This window comes from Acinonyx jubatus, chromosome A2, assembly GCF_027475565.1.
Source record: "Acinonyx jubatus isolate Ajub_Pintada_27869175 chromosome A2, VMU_Ajub_asm_v1.0, whole genome shotgun sequence".
Taxonomy (NCBI): Eukaryota; Metazoa; Chordata; class Mammalia; order Carnivora; family Felidae; genus Acinonyx; species Acinonyx jubatus.
The window spans coordinates 138,851,947-138,869,955 of NC_069383.1; the positions used below are offsets into that span (position 1 = coordinate 138,851,947).

General features: G+C 40.0%; 1 long non-coding RNA gene across 1 annotated transcript in view; it reads right to left on the reverse strand.

Annotated features, from left to right (window-relative positions):
* LOC113593582 (uncharacterized) overlaps window positions 1–18,009 on the reverse strand; it is a 328,454-nt gene that overhangs the window by 202,385 nt on the left and 108,060 nt on the right. The window lies entirely within an intron of this gene.

Below are 18,009 nucleotides of genomic sequence, written 5' to 3' on the forward strand. Positions count from 1 at the left end.
ATAAGGTCAACACAGACATAATTTGTTAAGATGAGGAAATGCTGGAGTAGGGTGGGCCCCTAATCCAACATGACCAGTATCCTTATAAAATGGCGGCTACACCAAGACAGAGACCCACAGGGAGAGCACCATGTGATGACAGAGGCAGAGACTGGAGTGAGGCAGCTGCAAGCCAAGGATCGCCAAAGACTGCCAGCAAACTATCCGAAGCCAGGAGGAAGCAAGGAAAGATTGCCTTCTAGATGCTAGGGGAAGCACAGCTCTGCTGATGCTATGATTTTTCAGACTGTTAGCTTCCAGAACTGTAAGACAATAAATTTCCAGTTGTTTTAAGCCACCCACTTTGTGGTACTTTGTGAAAGCAGCCCTAGGAAATGAATACACCTTGTAAGGGTTGTCTATGGCTAGGATGATACATAACAGAGAAGCAAAGAAAGGAGCTAATTTGACAACATTTTGAAGGCTTAAAGCCAGCAGCAGCTGAGGCACCTGTGGGTGTGGGTGTGGGTGTGGGCTCACGCTGGGACAGGCCAAGATCTGGGTGTGGGGCATATAAAGGTTGAGAGATGGGAGGACCCTTCCTCGCGTGGAAAGGTCTCTGGGAGTTCTAACCAGAAGAGAGCAGAAAGGGTCAGGACCAACAGATGTAGAGATCTTGGGGGATGCAGGAGCACATGGCTGCAAAGAGCAGCTTCCAAAACAGAGCCCTTTGTCAGCACGTTTTGTGGAAGCCTGCCCGGCTCTGTCAAATGCGGGAGGGGCGGCCTTTCGAAGCAGTGTGTTAGCTCTGGGCGCCTCCTTTAGAAGAATCACACCACGGAAGGAATAAAAAGGTTGAATGTTATTTTAATTGAATTTGTTTTCAATTTATTTTCAGCTGTCTAGGGAAAAACCTTTTACACTCACATCATTTGATTCCTTTTTACTTCATGTCCATTATCCTCATAATGAGCTTTTAACGCATTAATGCAGTCCTGTTTGCCGAATGGTGATTCACGTTGGTCAAATCAATAAATAGCAAAAGCATAAAAATACACCAAACTAAGACACTGAACCAGAATATAAATGGAAAACTTGGACGCCCTCTTCCTTAACAGTGGAGACTGCATTCTTATACTCTGCCCCATATATCAAGGTGTCACAGAAATTGCTTTATTTTCCATATTTCTATTCCCAAGTGTCTATGGAGGCATCAAAGCTGAACTTTGGAGCCCACAGGATGCTCCTCTGCTGGCCATTGGAATTTAACCTCCACAGCATTCTGTTCCAGCAATGTGCTCTGGTTGTAACAGGAGCTTTTTCTAAATGTACGTCTGATGAAAAGGAGAAAATCAAAATGCAAACTTCCATGAGTAGTCTCTTTTAAGACTCAAAAAAAAGCTAAGAAGAGTGACAATGTTTGCCAACTGCCCCCACAGTTCATACAGCTGACGTGCTACATAGGTGACATTTGTTGCCTGTTTTGCAACGCTACCTTAGGCTTCCAGAAAGTAAGATAGCTTTTCAAATCATAGCATAGCAACTCCTTCTGAGGGCTTAGCATGCTTCCTGACTGCAACTAAAAGGAGGATTTGCTCTGGTACCCACCCCACAATGGTGGCAGGTAGAGAAACATGCCTTGGGATTTAATTAATAAAAAATTTTAATTAATGCAGGACTTCTTCCTGGCCTAGCTCTGCCTAGAACTTAACATAAACCGATTAAGAAGTTAGTAAAGATCAAGTGTGGGTGTTCCCCAGTTGTGTTCCAAGGAACACTAGTTCTCTGAAATTTAATCACACATTCCAAGAAAAATGCATTCTTTGGTTATGGAACTTTCTAAATATCTGCATACTCCATTATTGCCTTTTATGCTCCAAATTGTGCTAGCCTCACAGGCTCTGAAAAGTCCTGCAGCACACTTCTGTTTAACTTGGAATCCCCCATACTTATTTGATCAAGAAAACTTTAAAATCATTAATTTTTTTTAATTTAAACAGCAATTCACACTGTATAACACAAGGAAAGTACTGAACCTAAGAATCATTTTAGGAAAATACATCATACATTGATGAATTACTGAATTCTACTCCTAAAACCAATATTGCACTGTATTGCACTGTATTTAAATAAATTTTTTTTAATTTTTTAATTAATTAATTAATTAATCAATTTATTTATTTAATAAAATTTTTTTAAAAAATTACATCGTGTTACAACCTGAACTGAGTTTTTGCATTTTGGCAAATGTATTTACAATGAAACACCTATAATATTCCTAAATAAACTGTGCCACTGTTGCCTCTTTGAATCTCTCCCACAGGGCATGAAGTCCTTTAGAGCAAATTTTGGGAATTATTCATCCATAACACAGGTATTCAGTAACCAAGCGTGAAAGAAAAGAAGCTATTGAGGACTTATTTCAATGCAACACAAACCTAGATCAAACTAGCTTAAGACAATGGATATTTGTTGAAGAGACATGGAAGAGGCTCACAGCTCTGGACATGCTGTACATCCAGGTCTCAGGAAGGCAAGAATCAGAGAAATTATGTTTTGGGGGTGGTGGTGGTTCAGGGACTGAAATGCCATCTGGACCCTGGACCCTTCCCCTTTTCTGATTGGTTCTTACTTCTCTTCCTTTCTGTATGTTGGTTTTGCTCTCCTAAATTGCCAACCCTCTTAGCTTTACTACTAGAAAAGAAAGGTGACCACCCCCCTTAAAAAGAAAACCTGATGGGGAATTCTGATTGGCTTGATTTGGGGCCTGGCTCTACTATGATTGGCTCACCTAGTTCTTGGCCCTACTTTCAAGTCTGGGTCGTATGATTAGCAGCCTTATTAGAACCACATAGGAAGTTCTAATCATTAAAAGGGCTGCCTCAATAGAAAGGGGAGCTGTGTTTTAAAGAAAGGGAGGGTGTGTGCGGCTGACATACGTGCACGTCCACTGCAGATGGGAAGGAAGGATTGCTGATTTGGGGGAAAGAAGCACATCCAATCCACCACCTCCCTCATGCGCTTTGAAATCAGCCAAACTACCAATGTACTGTGAACAAAGCATCCAGTTCAGTTCAGGTGTTGGCCTTTTGTCTGGATGTCACCTGGGTCTGCTTCTCCCAGGAGGAAAGCACAGGGGGCTAATTGCTTAAGCAGGTTCATTACCTTGTTGGTGATTCTGTACCTAATCTGTTCATTATGCTGCTTATGTCTTTTTATAAGTGGAGGGAAACTGTGTTATCAGAGGAGAAATGAGCTCTGTTGTTTCTTGGGAAATTCTCTCATGCCTGGACAAAGGGGTTTTATGTTTATCAACTTCCCCTTTGTGATACCTCCTTCTAAATGATGCATTTAAAATATTTTAATGATACAAATCAAAGATGCTTCAAAGGTTGGGTTAATTAAATCTTTGGCAGAACCTCATATTTATTTAGGCTTCCTGTTTTGACTATTAATAAACTGCAAATAAATGTCATAGAAGAATATACTTCCATCATTGTGATTCTTAGAAAGTCTTAATTTTTTAATGTTTATTTTTGAGAGACAGAGTGAGAGTGGGGGAGGGGCAGAGAGGGAGGGAGACACAGAATCTGAAGCAGGTTCCAGGCTCTGAGCTGTTAGCACAGAGCCCAATGTGGGGCTCAAACCCATGAACCACAAGATCATGACTTGAGCCCAAGTCAGACACTCAACCAACTGAGCCAACTAGGTGCCCCAGAAAGTCTTTTTTTTATCTACCTGTACATCTCCCTGCACAGTCACAGCCAGCCAGCCAGCCAGCCAGCCAGCCAGCCACCTGTCTGTCCTTATACCTACATAGCTTATGTACTTACAGTCTTTTTATCTGGCCACTGTGCCCAAGTGGAGTCCTATAGTCAGTACCTGTGAGGGCCTGTGATAATTCAGAGTGAGGAGCTGGGCAGATACACACCAACTTCTCCTCCTTGAGGAATGTGGGGGATCCAGGCTCAGTGTTCCCATGCTGCCTGACATTCTGGACTGATTACAAGGGAGGACACTCTGGCAGCAGAAGCAGACCCACAGTTTGGATGCACATCCACATGCACTGGAAATCACTTCCTGTAAGAGGCACTAAAATCAAGATCATTACCCAATCTGAGTTTATGTGCCCAGGATATTAATCACAACCATTCAGACGTGATCATCAACCACCAGGTCTGCAGGATGCTCTGGCAACCCCAGCTCTCTTCATGGACTCCACTGATTCTTATTTCTTAACATCTCTTCCAACTCTGTTTCCTGAAATCAGGTTGTGTTTGCAGCACAGAACAAGAAGGGAAAGTTTGACTCTCTGGTAAACAATCTCTTGAGGAAGTATTTTTAGACATAAAACACTGCTCTTACGCACACACACACCCCTAAATGAATCTTCCTGGACCCACAAGTCCAAACAGATTCCTCTTTGTCCCCTGCCCAATCCTCACCTCACACTCTTCACCAAAGTCCCCCAGCACTCATGGTTGCTTTGTTTTTAAATATTTATTTCTTGATAAAAAATTTGTGATTTTTGCACACTCCAAGCAGATAGAACTATGACCCATAATTTATAATACATGTAGCTCATTCCATGTATTTTTGAAAGTTATAGTTGGTTCCAATAGCTTTATCTTTCCCCTACACAAAATATAAAGACTTGGTATCCAAGAGAGCCTATTTTTAAGATAAAGTATTTTATTCCAGTGTCTGGGCATTATTTTCCTCTACCTTCAGGATGAAAACCCAACATTCAGTAGCAAATGTTTAAGGGTCATCTCTTATGTGATAGATACAGCTTTGCAAAGTGTTGAGGACCTCTCAGAGAATATAGTCTACTGGGGAACAGTCATATGTCAATTACACTACAGGGTCATAAAGAGCAATGATGAGGCAAGTACAGGGCACCATGAACCAGAGGACTCACACCCAACTCCTACTCTGGCAATCAGGGAAGGCTTCCCAGAGGATGTACTTCTGTGTTGAGGTTCAAAGAGTGAGTAGGAGTTAGCCAAATAAAAGGGGGGTGAGCAGAAGGGAGAGGCATGAGTGGATCTTGTGGTGATCAGTGTAGGTGGGAGGTAGGGCTTCCACAGAGAAAGGCAGCCTAATAAATTAAAACAAAAAAAAACAAAAAAAAAGAGAAATTGGATGAGAGTGAAGAGGAAGATCCTAGTAGTAACACAGTGAAAGATAAATAGGGACATTGCTAGGACTGTGTAGGTTGTATTAAATCTGATCTTGCAGCAACCACTTAAAAAAACCTTCTACTGGGATTTGCTGCCTCTGGAGACCAACTGGAGGGTGAAGGGTAAGAATAAGGACTAAAACCAGCCAACTTGGTAGTTAAAAAGTGGAAATGCAGCATTTGGTAGCTGGTTGAAAAAGGTGGAGGGAGAGGAGGCAGGTATGACCTTCAGCTCCATGAGTAAGGGAATGTTATTCATAGAGGTGGGGCCTACAAAGAGGAGACAATCTGGAGGAAGACCTGGTACCTGGGAAAGGTGAGTCAACACACATGTATGTGTGTGTTGTCCACCCACCAAACTGAGTTGATAGGATGGGCCAGATCATGCTGTGGTGACAGCCCAAATAACCCCCCTAACAAAGGTGGTTCATACTGCCTGTCATCACCATCTGGCTATAGCTCTGCCCCACATCCTCTTCACTGTGGGACCCAGACTTGTGAGGCAGCCTCTGTCTGGAGCACTGCCTGTCTCATAGCAGAGGAAAAGATGTGGCAAACCTTGAGCTGGCTCCTCAGCAACACACTTCACTTTTACTCACACTGCATTGGCCAAAACAAGTCGCGTGGATTACTGGGGCTAAATGGAGCACAGATGTACAAATCACTCCCTCAGAGCAGGGTTAGGGGGGTGGTCACTGAAAGATATGACGGGATAGTTATACAATGCATGACCCCAGGAGAAGTGGCCAGAAACCCATTCCCAACACCAACAAAACTTTGCTTTTCCCATTCCAAGTTAATGAAGCCTATGTGGACACCAGCATTTTTTGATGCCTACTTTAAAAAGGCAAATGTAAGGGTGAAAAGGGCATAAAACATCTGGTTCTAGTCCTTGTGTAAGTCTGTTGCCACTCTGGATAGGAGTTCACCAATCTGTCAAACGAAGGTGTTAGATATAGGGGCTCTTTAAAAGTTCCTTCCAGGTCTAAGCTCAATGGCTCTGATCTCTACTCAAAAGCATCTGAGTCCCAGGCCTTTTACCCTTGCAGCTTCAGAAATAAGGGTCTCTCTCATTGCCACATAGTCATACTGCAGGAGTCAAGATTCCAAAGGGGCCCACAAGCCTCTGTGACTCGTGGGCTAATTCATCACTGCCCTGAGAAGGTCTGCCTTCTCCACCTGGTCCTGCCTGCTGTATTGCATTAGACACTAATGCATTATGATTGGCCTACTTCTTAACCCCACCCCATGGGAAGGACCTATGGTAGCTTTAGCTACGGCTTATCACTTCACCACTCATGAATCAGTGAGGGGGTGGGCACTTGGACTTCCCTTTCCAATCCCAAGTTCTCATGCTTTACTCAATTCACCTTCATTGTGCCTGATTTAAGGATCACTGCTACCATCATCCCCCCATCTGCTTCAATTTCTGTCCCTTGATGTTCATCTAGTGAACAATGATGCATTCCAATTTCCAGGTGCCTGGGACCACAAGTCCTTTCAAGATATAATCAGCTGAAAATAAGGATTTTTTGCATCCAAAGCTGATCCAACATGACTACACACCTATTACCAAGCCCATGTAATTAAAAATGAACATTTTATACACAAACCATCATCTTGATGCAGAAAAATTTGAGATGAAAACCTCAAAGAGGCAGTGAATAGAAAAATAACAGCAGAAAAAATAGGGATGACAAGTAGGATACTGGAAGGCCTCCCCACTAAGAACTGCTCTGACCAAGTTAGCCTTCTTACTTAAAGCCCACTTTGCAGAATGCAATTCTGGTATATCTGTTTAATTAGGGAAATAACATTGTGCCAGATTCTGAGCCTGGGTTTATGGCCCAAACAAATGTAGAGACACTTCCAAAAGCAGTGACTCAAGGTCTATTCCAAAACCTCTCTCTGATGAAAGGCAGTGTGCAACGCTCCACATTCAAGCATTGGTACAAGGCTACAGAACTCAATCTTGGGCACTTATGATGGGCAGACTCTAAGGCAACCCCCACAGACCCTTGCCTGCTGGTATTCATACCCTTTTGTAGTCCCCTCCCACAGAGTCCTGGGTAGGACTTGCTGCTAATCAATAAAATACGGCAAAGGTGATGGGATGCCAATTCCATGATGGTCACTTAAGATTATAACTTCCATATTGCAGTAGACTCTCCTCATTTGCATGGATAAAGTAAGCTGCCATGTTGTGAGCTGCCCTAAGGAGACAGGCACATGTGAAGGAACTGAGGGTGGGCTCTGGCTGACAGCCCTCAAGGAACCTAGATCCTTATTCAAATCAGGAGTACAAATTTGGTCAACAACCTCAGTGAGCTTCAAAGTGGGTCCCCTTCCCCAGTGGAGCTTTCGGATGAGACTCCAGCCCTGGCTGACATATTTATCACAGACTTGAGAGAGACCCTGAAGCTCCTAACTAAGCTATGCTGATCTCTGACATTTAGAAACTCTGAGATAATAAATATGTGTTGTTTGAAGTTGTGATAATTTGTTATGCAGCAAGAGAAAACTAATACAGATCCCATAGAGGGCTTTGGGAAACCTGAGTGGGTACTGGTAAAAGCTATTTTTGTACAAAGAAGTAGAAGTTTTTGCATTTACCTAGCATCTGCCTTCCTGGAAAATACAGCATATACTAAAACATTGAAGAGATTATTTTATACTTGATATGTAAATTGCAGTCAAGTTCAAGGTATAAATGGTGTTTTCATTTAAATGAAATTTTGAATGACATTTGGAAGTGCTGCAGAAACTGGGCTGTTCAGGGTATTCAGAACATTTAGCATTCTTGACCCCCACCTAACTGAATGCAAGTCATTGCAAACATCAGTCACTGCAATAGCCCCCACAAACTTCCAACATGGCCCCTTGGGAGCAGTACCAACCCTGCTAAAGAATCCTAAAGGAGTACATGGTCAAGGGAGAACAAAGTCCTTCTTTATCCCTAGAATAATCTGATTACAGGCAAATGGAATGACACAGGCAGGATCCAGTTCATGTGAAGATGGGAGTGAGGACTGCAAATATACTGTCACCTTTCCAGAGTTCTGATCCCCAGGACCACACACTCTGGAGTCAGACGGACTTGTGCATGATCCGGCCCTTGTTTTTCATGGTGGAGAAAATGTGAGTGCTACCCAGCATGTTTGAGCTGTAGAGTCTTCATGTGAAGGAATAGGGCTTTAACACTAACATCAGAGGATTGTTGAGATCCTAAACACAGTAACTTGCCAGAAGTACATGTTTCAGTACATCATCATCTCTTTATTCCCATGGTTCATGTTTCTGTCTGAAGAGCCCAAGAATTCCATGCTCACTTTTAACAAGACCACAGGGCTCCTGGTCTCAGCACTTGCCTGAAGGGAGAAGGCAAACCAAAGCTGAACTGAAATCTGATTGGTCTGTGTCATTCTGAGATTGAAATGCTCCCGTGGCCAAGTGTTTGGTCCTCCCATGATGTTAGTAGACATGACATCTTTCTTTTCTCTAGGGCAGCAAGCTATACGAGTAGTGGTTAGGACACAAGGAATGACGTCTCTTGGGTTGAAATTCCAGTTCAGTCATTTAATATTTCTTCCCTGAGCGAATCTCTTAAATTTTCTGAAATTCTTAGTTTCTTCTTCTGCAAAATGGGGATGGTAATATAGCATATATCTCATGGGATTTTTTTGAGAAAAAGATAATTCATGAAAGCACTTAGTATCTCAATGTCTAGTTCATAGTAAGAACTTTAAAAATGATGGCTGACACTACCCTTGACATTATTGTCACTTCTATATGCCACTACCATGAACTCATCTTACTGCTATTCCACACCTATGGTGGAGAGACTATAGAGCACAGTGATTAGAGGGGTTAGCTCTGAAGTCAGTTCCTGGTTTTGCTGCTTATTAGCTATGTGCTCTTGGGGCATTTGTAACTGTTGGGTGTGAATCTCACCCCACCTCTGCTCAACCAATCTGGCATTGTCTGCACGTTACAGGAGTTGGGATAGGTTGTTTTGAAGGGTACCAAGTAACTGCCTTGACTACTTGCTAAAATAATTAAGGCTTTATTACCAAGATAATTGTAGCAAGTGAAAAAAATCTCTGTAAATATTTGGATAATCATAAAAATGTAAAGTGGCTCTGACATGCAGTGGCCTCTAGAATGTGAGAAGAACAAGATCTTTTAAGTGGACTGGATCTCAAATTACCCAACCTTGTCAGGAGGTGGAAGATTTCATTGTTGTCCTTTGTCCTTGCCTGGATTCATGGATTTTCCACAAGACCCATGGGGTATTGTATTTTAATCTGGACTTTTCTTAGCCATGCTCTTTGTTTTACTAATGAAGCTGGATTTAAGAGTTTCCAGGAAATACTCCTCTTTCTGTTGGGAATAAAGGCATTAATGATTAAGTTGGGGTAGAAAATTCTATTCTTTGGTAACATTTGCTGAAAATTAACATAGTTTTCCACTTGCGACATATAGCTTCTCCCCAGGAGCTAGCTTCCTAGGGAAAATAGCTAATATTTTTCAGCAACTATTGAAAGCAAGAACCAGGCTGGTGTAAAATGTGCATGCTTCTGCATTCCTGTTTCCCTTTGCACAAAAAGCACAGCATCAATTGGATGAAATAATAGCTATTCAATTGGTCATTCCCTTATGACTGCAAGCCATTTGGAGCTCAGTCACGCTTACAAAAGCTGATATCGACTATGTGTAGAAATATCTGGAATGAGATGCTTTGCCACTGACATCTTTCATTCATAATTACTGCAAAGTCTGCCTGCCCAGGCCCAGTCAATGGCCAGTCAATATTCCCATTATAAGCCAGAGCAGGGTGAATGGCTAGGGCAGAAAGACAAAGCAGACATATACTCAATGGGCCCACAGGCCCAGACATCAAAGTTGGCCGTAAAGGACCTCAGGAACTACAGAGCTCAGAGGGATGGGCAGGCACAGTTTGATGCTTTCTTGCAGTCTATGTTCCATGAGGTTGGAAATGAAGTCCCTTCACAATGACACAATGTATGTGATAGGAGTGAATCATTCTTCTCTGAAAAGGTATGGCACCAAGCCAGTTAATTTCCTATTCGGTGGTTTTGTCTACTTTGTCATAGAGCACATTTTAAATGGCCATGGATAACATGGTATCACCCAGTCAATAAATTTAATTTAGAAAGTCTGGACAAGTACTGCCCACCCCAGAGAAAACATCCCTACTTTGGCATTGGTGCTGAAAACTCGCCATGTAATAGAGAGGAGTTGAGAGTGGTGAATTATCATGAAATGGCATAGGAGTGTTAAAGGACTGTTCAGCTATTGATGGGTGCTTGTGTAAGATTTGCTTGCCTTGTAATCCAATTTGGCAACTTCCACATTATCAGCATGAGGACATTTTGGGCCTTAATTCTGAAGTTCTGCATGAACCCTATAAATCAGCCAATATTAACTGTATGTGTGTACTTGGCACATCTACTGAGGGGAATTTTCTTTCAAATCATCTATTTTTTTAAACATTAAAAAAAATGAATGTTTATTCATTTTTGAGAGACAAAGAGAGACAGAGCACAAGTTGGGGAAGGGCAGAGAGAGAGAAAGAGAGATAAAGGGAGACACGGGGTCCGAAGCAGAGTCCGTGCTCTGAGCTGTCAGCACAGAGCCCAATGTGGGGCTCAAACTCACAAACCAGAAGATCATGACCTGAGCTGAAGCTGGTCGCCCAACCAACTGAACCACCCAGGCGCCCCATCAAATCATTTCTTAAGATTCATCCACTGCAAGTAACTAAATAAGGACAGAGTTTTTGGGTCTTATGGAAGTGTTTCACTCCCAGTGTTTCACAGAAAATCCTTTTAGACCCCATTATTGTTGGCCATGATAAATTCACTACCTGAATCTAATTTAGATAATTTTCCTGCCACTCTAGTGTGCTAGCACAGAAATGAGTATTAATTTACTGCTAATTCAGTGTGCTAACCCTTAATTAGCAACAAGCTTTGTCTGAAATAGGAGATATTAAAATCTCAGCAAAATTTCATCCAAATTAAAGCCACCATTCTAGGTGTGTATACACACATACACATAGACATGTGCACATATACCTTCATCTCTCCATCTTGGAAATATATTCCATGGATATTTGCTTTAAATACATTAGTATTACACTTAAATGTTACAATAACACAGCTTATCTAAAAATCCAACAGACCTGGAGATGAACAGCTGGCTGAATAGGTCTTCAGAAAAGCCCCACAGAGCTTCTCAGGTTCAGGGAGACATGGGGATGTTCCAAGTAAAATTGTATTTCTCTAACAATGGAATCACTGGAGTGTTCTATAAAAAATACGTTCTCTCATTTAATCCTCATGATGACCTCTAAAGATGGTCTCTATTAATCCCTTTCATTGCTGAGGAATTGGGGGGTTAGAGAAGTTCACTCATTCACATTTGTACCCATCCATCCATCCAGCATCCAATACCTGAGCACCTACTATAGGAAAACTCTCTCCTAATAATAACAAATATGACAAAGCCACTGCTCTCATAGTTTTTACATCCTACAGAGGTGAAATAACTTGGGCAAAGTGATCTACTCAAATAGGGCCAGGGCCTTAAAATTCCAAGTCATGACTGCTTGATTTCTGAGAGCTTTGTTTGAAACCAGTATACCATGCTGCCTTCTGTGACAGGAAAATATTTAGGTGAAATTAAAAATTCTTGCCTAGTATTTGCTTGCTTCCTCCTAAAGCGATACTGGGTTCTGTCATGCTACAATCTAGCTCCTGTATTAAAATCAGGCCATAACAGATGCTTTTTCTCTTACTCTCTCATTACTAAGGCCTTAGGCATTTGGAGGGGCAGGAAGCAAATAATTCCTAACGTCAAACTATGGCAGACGCTGCTGGTGCCTATTCAAGATCTATTCTCTCTTCTTTCCTTAATATCAGAGCCAAACTTTGCTTGGGCAACAGCTGTTGCTCACCAAGAAAGAGAGTTTCCCAGGATCCCTTGCACCAGGGATCTTCATGTGATTGAATTCTGCCCATTGATTTCTAAGAGGAAGTCTATCATGTAGAGCTTCTAGAAAACTTTGTGTTCCTGATAGAAAACGGACAAATTTAGCTGGCCCACACCTTTTACTTATTTCTATTGGGGCATAGGCATGATTCCTGAATGGGCAGGAGAATCTTGCCAACTGTGAATATTATTAGAGTCACAGAATATTAGGGACACAGAACAGGGAAAATGGAAGGAACTTAAGTGCTTGAGGATTTGCTCCATGAGCCATACAAGCCCTGGCATGCCTCTTTTTGCAGAGGAGAAAAATATACCCCCATTTGGTTAAGCCATTGAAGGTGGGTGTTTGTACACACAATGGATTACAATACCACTGTTATACAAATGTAAAATATACTACTCGATGAATTCAATGTTGACTAATCGCCACCTCTACACCACCTTCACTATTCCCTGAGTACTTTACACTGCACACTGCACCACGCAGTTTTATTGTATTGTATAATTTATTCCTCATAGGAAATGTATGAGGGAGGTATTATTACCACATTTTATAGATGAGGAAGTGGAATTTCAGGGAGGTTAAGCAACTTATTAGGTAGAGAAGAATAAAGTTCCTATTCAAACCTGGCTCCAAAGCCTTGCCCTTAAGCGCCTGATCTGCTCATATGTCCCCCTTTATAAAACCAGACAAAGTAACCATTTCTGATCTTTGAAAAAAAATATTATAATGTTCAGTACAATAATGGTCCTAAGAGTAAAGATTAAGATTGATCTGCATCTCTAATATCTTCAGAACTGCTGTTTCAATAAAACATTGCCTCTGACATTATTCAAGCCTAACAATTTCCAATTCTTTCCTTTCCTATCTGTAACCACGAACAGTATGACAAAGTGTGGAAAACATACCTCTAAGCTGTGTGCATATCCAGAACAAAAATAAAGCCTATATGCCCATCAGCTTCATATCTAACAGTGCATTTGGAGTGACTAATAGACTGGCCACAGAGCTCTCTCTCTCCTGGACATTTTTTTGCCCTTATCAGGATAGGGACTAGAATCAGGAAACATAAATGAGGTTTCTAGAACAAGTTCAAGAAAAGACATGTGTGCTTGCCAGGAGAAAGACTCTGTGTGGATACTAACCATCTTATTCCTCATGCCTTTTGCCAATCTCTTCTCTCTGTCCACGCTCCTTCCTCACAGGATCGTGTCCCCCAGACCCCATATGCTCAGAGTCTAGCCTTTTTTTTTTCCATTATAGGCTAATCCACTATTGTCATTTGGGCAAAAGGTTTTCTTCAAAGCCATTTGACATTTAATCAGAGAGGATTTCATTATTTTTCACCTCATTCAAGATTAAATTTGCATTTTACACACACACACACACACACACCTCCTTAGTTCAATCTTCACTCTATGTACATCATGCCTGGTTCAGCTTCTACACCTTTTGTGAATTACGTGGATTACCATCTGAAAATACAAAGTCTGTCACAAAGAGCCCTTCTTTGTGTTGCTCACTACAAGATGTGTTCACTGGGCCAGATTTAAATGTTCAGCAGCCCAAAACATTGGAAAGACTGTAATACTTACTCCCTCATCCATGTAACTCCAAATTAAATCAGTACCATAGCATTAAGTAAGCCTAAGTCCAACTCCAGTTCCTCTGATTATGGTTTTCATTCTTTTATCTGAAATATCACATGCTTAAATATGTATGTATATATACATATGTATGTGCATATGTACATACACATACCTATTATGTGTGTCTATCTACCTATCCATCTATCTACCCATTTATCTGTATACATTTTGCTGGCACCCTAAGCTGATACTCAAACTGTCCAATCATTTGTTGGACAACCCAACCCTGAGTACTCAAATACTTACGCTGAACATTTTACTCTTACTTCACACATGAGGGAAAATGTTGATTTTCAAGTTCCCGGGTCCCAAACAGAGAAAAACATAAAAATTAGAGTGAAATTGACCTTTGCAGAAAGAAACATCTTGTTTAGTAATTTAAAGGGAATAGGAATTGGCTGTGTATTAAAAAAATAGTTACACTAACCAAGAAACACTATTACTACTGGCCTGTATGTGATAGCAATATTTCATTTTTGATTTACATGTTGGTTCAGTGCTTCTTTGAAGAGCTTGTCTGTATTTGCCATCCCTATTATTAGATGATGGGTCCATATAATTATCTTACCCAAGCCATAATCAATTAGGTACTTAAATACATGAATTTTAATTGACTATGTGCATGAGGAAATGAAATTCAATCTTTCAACTTCCAGTTCCAAATATTAAGACCAAACTTGAACAATTTAAATCCCACATCAGCCATAATCTAGATGAGTAATACTTTTTAAATGTTTTTTTTTGGTTGTTCTTGTAAATTAGAAAATTATAGCAAAGTACAGAAAGGAGTGACAATTATATATATTCTAGCACTCAAAATTTATCATTTTTACACACCTGTTTTCTAGCACTCAAAATTTATCATTAATTTTACACACCTGTTTTTTTTTTCTGTGTACACATTGCTAAAACAATTATGAAGGTAGATGAGAACATGTTCCTGTTATATATTAGATGGAGCTAGTGGCTATGTTTCTACCATCCCCAATCCTATCTGGACTCATTCCCTTTCCATTTCTTTTTCTCACTCTCTCCAAAAGTACTACCTAGAATAATTTCTGTATATAGCCTTACCTCCCTTTAAAAAATGCTTTTACATCTATCTATGTCCATAGAAAATATACAGTATTGATTTTTGTGTTTTTCAAGTTCAGATTTTACTCGGGCAGAGCATTAGTCTTCAAAGAACTTCAGAGAAGTCATGTGATTATCTCAATAGATGCAGGAAGAACATCTGATGCAAAAAAATAGCTATTATTTAATTAACTTTTAACAAAACTTTCAGCAAACTAGGAAGAAAAGTGAACTTCTTCAACCTGAAAAAATAAATCAAAAATCCCAGAGTAAAAAAGTGTATTTAATGCTGAAATATTACAGCACCTTCCAAACCTAGGAACAAGCAGCTGTCACCATCTCTGTTCAAGGTGTACCGGACAGCACAGTGAGACACAAAATGTAACTCAAAGGTGTAAGGGTCAGGAAGAAAGAAATCAATTTACCATAATTCATATGCCATATGATTTTGTTTTTATGAAAATCCAAGAGAATCTATAGATATAGAACTAATGAAACAGTTCAGCAAGTATTCTGGGTATAAGTTGGTCACATAAGAATTATTTGTATTCTTTTGCACTATCAGCAATGAATTTGAAATGCTAGTTTCAAATGCCATTTTTAACAGTAATCCAAACTATAACATATATAGGGGGAAAACAAACCACCAAAAGTATGCAATAATTTTATGGAGGAAATTTTAAAATATATAAAAATGTTTTTATATAATAAGAAAAACATGTCAAAGAGGGCCTATGTAACAGGAGACACATGCCATGTTGGTGAAGGAGAAAATACAATTATAAAAGTGACCATTTTGCTATTAATCTACACATTCAACAAAACATTAATTAAAATCTGAACATTTTTTTTCATGGTGCTTGACAAAATGATCTTAAAATTCATACAAAGTACCTAGGAGTCTGAAATACCCCAGCCAAATTTGATGGAACTATTCTTACTGGCAATCAGGTCTTATTTTAAAGCTATATTAAGACAGCACGCTGTTGTTCATGAATATAAACCAGACCAGTGACACAGAGCTGATATCCCAGAAACAGATTTACACCAGAAGAAACCAACACATACACGGAAACTCTATATATGAAAAGAACAGCAATAAAAAAAAAATTGGGGGAGAGCATTTTAAAATGGCCTGGGACAATTGGTTATCTTTATGGAAGAAAATTTTAAGATATTTTTATTGCATCATAAAAAAATAAGCCTCAGGTACATTAAAGACAAATATGAAAAGTGAAACTAGAAAACTAGAACTTTTAAAGGAGAATATAGGGGGAATATGACTCAAGATAGGGAAGGATCTCCTTGCACAGAACAGTGCTAACCTTAAAAGGCAAATACTGACAAGGTTGTATATTAGATTTTAAAACTTCTATACCACAAAAGATACCATAAAAAATGGAAAATTAGCCATATTATGAGTTGACATTAGCAACACATATAGCTGACCAAAATTAAGATCCATAATGTACAAAGAATCCCCGAAAATAAGTTAAAAATGGACAGCTGATAGAAAATATGGACTAAGAAAACTGAAAAAAATTCACAGGAAAATGACCAGTAATTGTTTAAAATACATTCACTGAAAATCAGAGACACGAAAATTAAAACCATAATACTATAGCACCTGTTCTAGTCAATAGTTGGTCTACTTTCAGATCAATTTCCTGCTCTTGCCTTACTTGTCTTTAAATCATGAGTAACTTCCAGCCTCTGGTAAGTTCAGCCAAATGAGACACTGGGAGGAGATTGGGGGAGGGGGGAGACAGGAGAGGGAGAGCCTGGGACTTCTCTTCAGTGTCTCAGGAGCCTCTTTCCTTCTAGGAGGATCTCTGGCAGCTTCCATGAGTCTCTGTGGCTTCAGCTCCCACACTCCCATCCTCCACACTGGTTTCAGTTCCGGACAGGTGGCCGCAGCTTCTGGACTCTGGTCTCACCACCTTCTCCATATGTCTCTCCAGCCCTAGGGTTGCTAGCAGCCTCCTACTACTGCAGATGTTATGTCACCAGCCTGCTTAGTTTCTCAGCTGGTCCATCAACTGCCCAATGAGTTACTTGTATTCAATTTCCTCTGCTGAAAATCCTAGAGCATCCCTGGCTACACCCTAACTGAAACACCATTTCACACATTAGATTGCCACAGATTTCAATGTTTGACAGTACTGTGTGCTGACAAAGATACAGTGCAAGATGACCTTCCATACACAGGTACAGGGAGCAGAAGCTGGTGAGGCCACATTGGAAAGCAGGTGGCAGTATTCAGTAAAATTGGATATGGGTGTTTCCTATGACAGCACTTCCATATCTAGACATATACACCCAATTGATATTTCTCCTTATTTTCATAAGAACATAAGTAAAATAATACTCATCACACCACTATTTATAATAGCAAAAATTTATAAAAATGTGTAAATATTGTCATTAAAATACAGTATACTCATAGAATGAGATACTATTAAGCAGTTAAGAGTATCAACTATAGCTTCTGTATCAATATGGAAAAATAAACACAGTATGCTGAGTGAAAAATAATGCAGAATGATATGTACCTATCCATAGCATAACACCATTTATACAGTTATAAAAATGTCAATTCTATATATTCTTTAAGGGTACAGAATTAGTAAAAAAAATTTTTTTTAAATACAGGTGATTAACACAACCAAACACAGGAACATTGTTCCCTCTGGAAGGAGGGAGGGGATGGGACTGGTGAGTGGTGTACATGGAAATTCAATAGATCTGTGGTGTTTCATTTCTTAAAAATGTCTTATGCCAATTTTGCAAATGTCATCTTTGTTAAAGCTGGGAAGAAGGCACACAGATGTTTCCTAAGTAATTCTCCATGTCCTTATATCATTGATGTATGTCATTTAATTCTTTAAAAGAACTTTTCTAAAAATAAATTGCCATTATTAATGTACAAGAGCCAATAATAGATACCTAATCATGACCCCAAATTAACGTAGCATAGAAACTGTTGGGAACTGACAAAAGGTTCTACATGAAACCTATCTAATTTCCTCCAAAAGGAAAGTCCTATTTTACACACACCCACCCTATCTATCTTCCAAACAATATACTTTTTCCATGTTCATCATCATCAA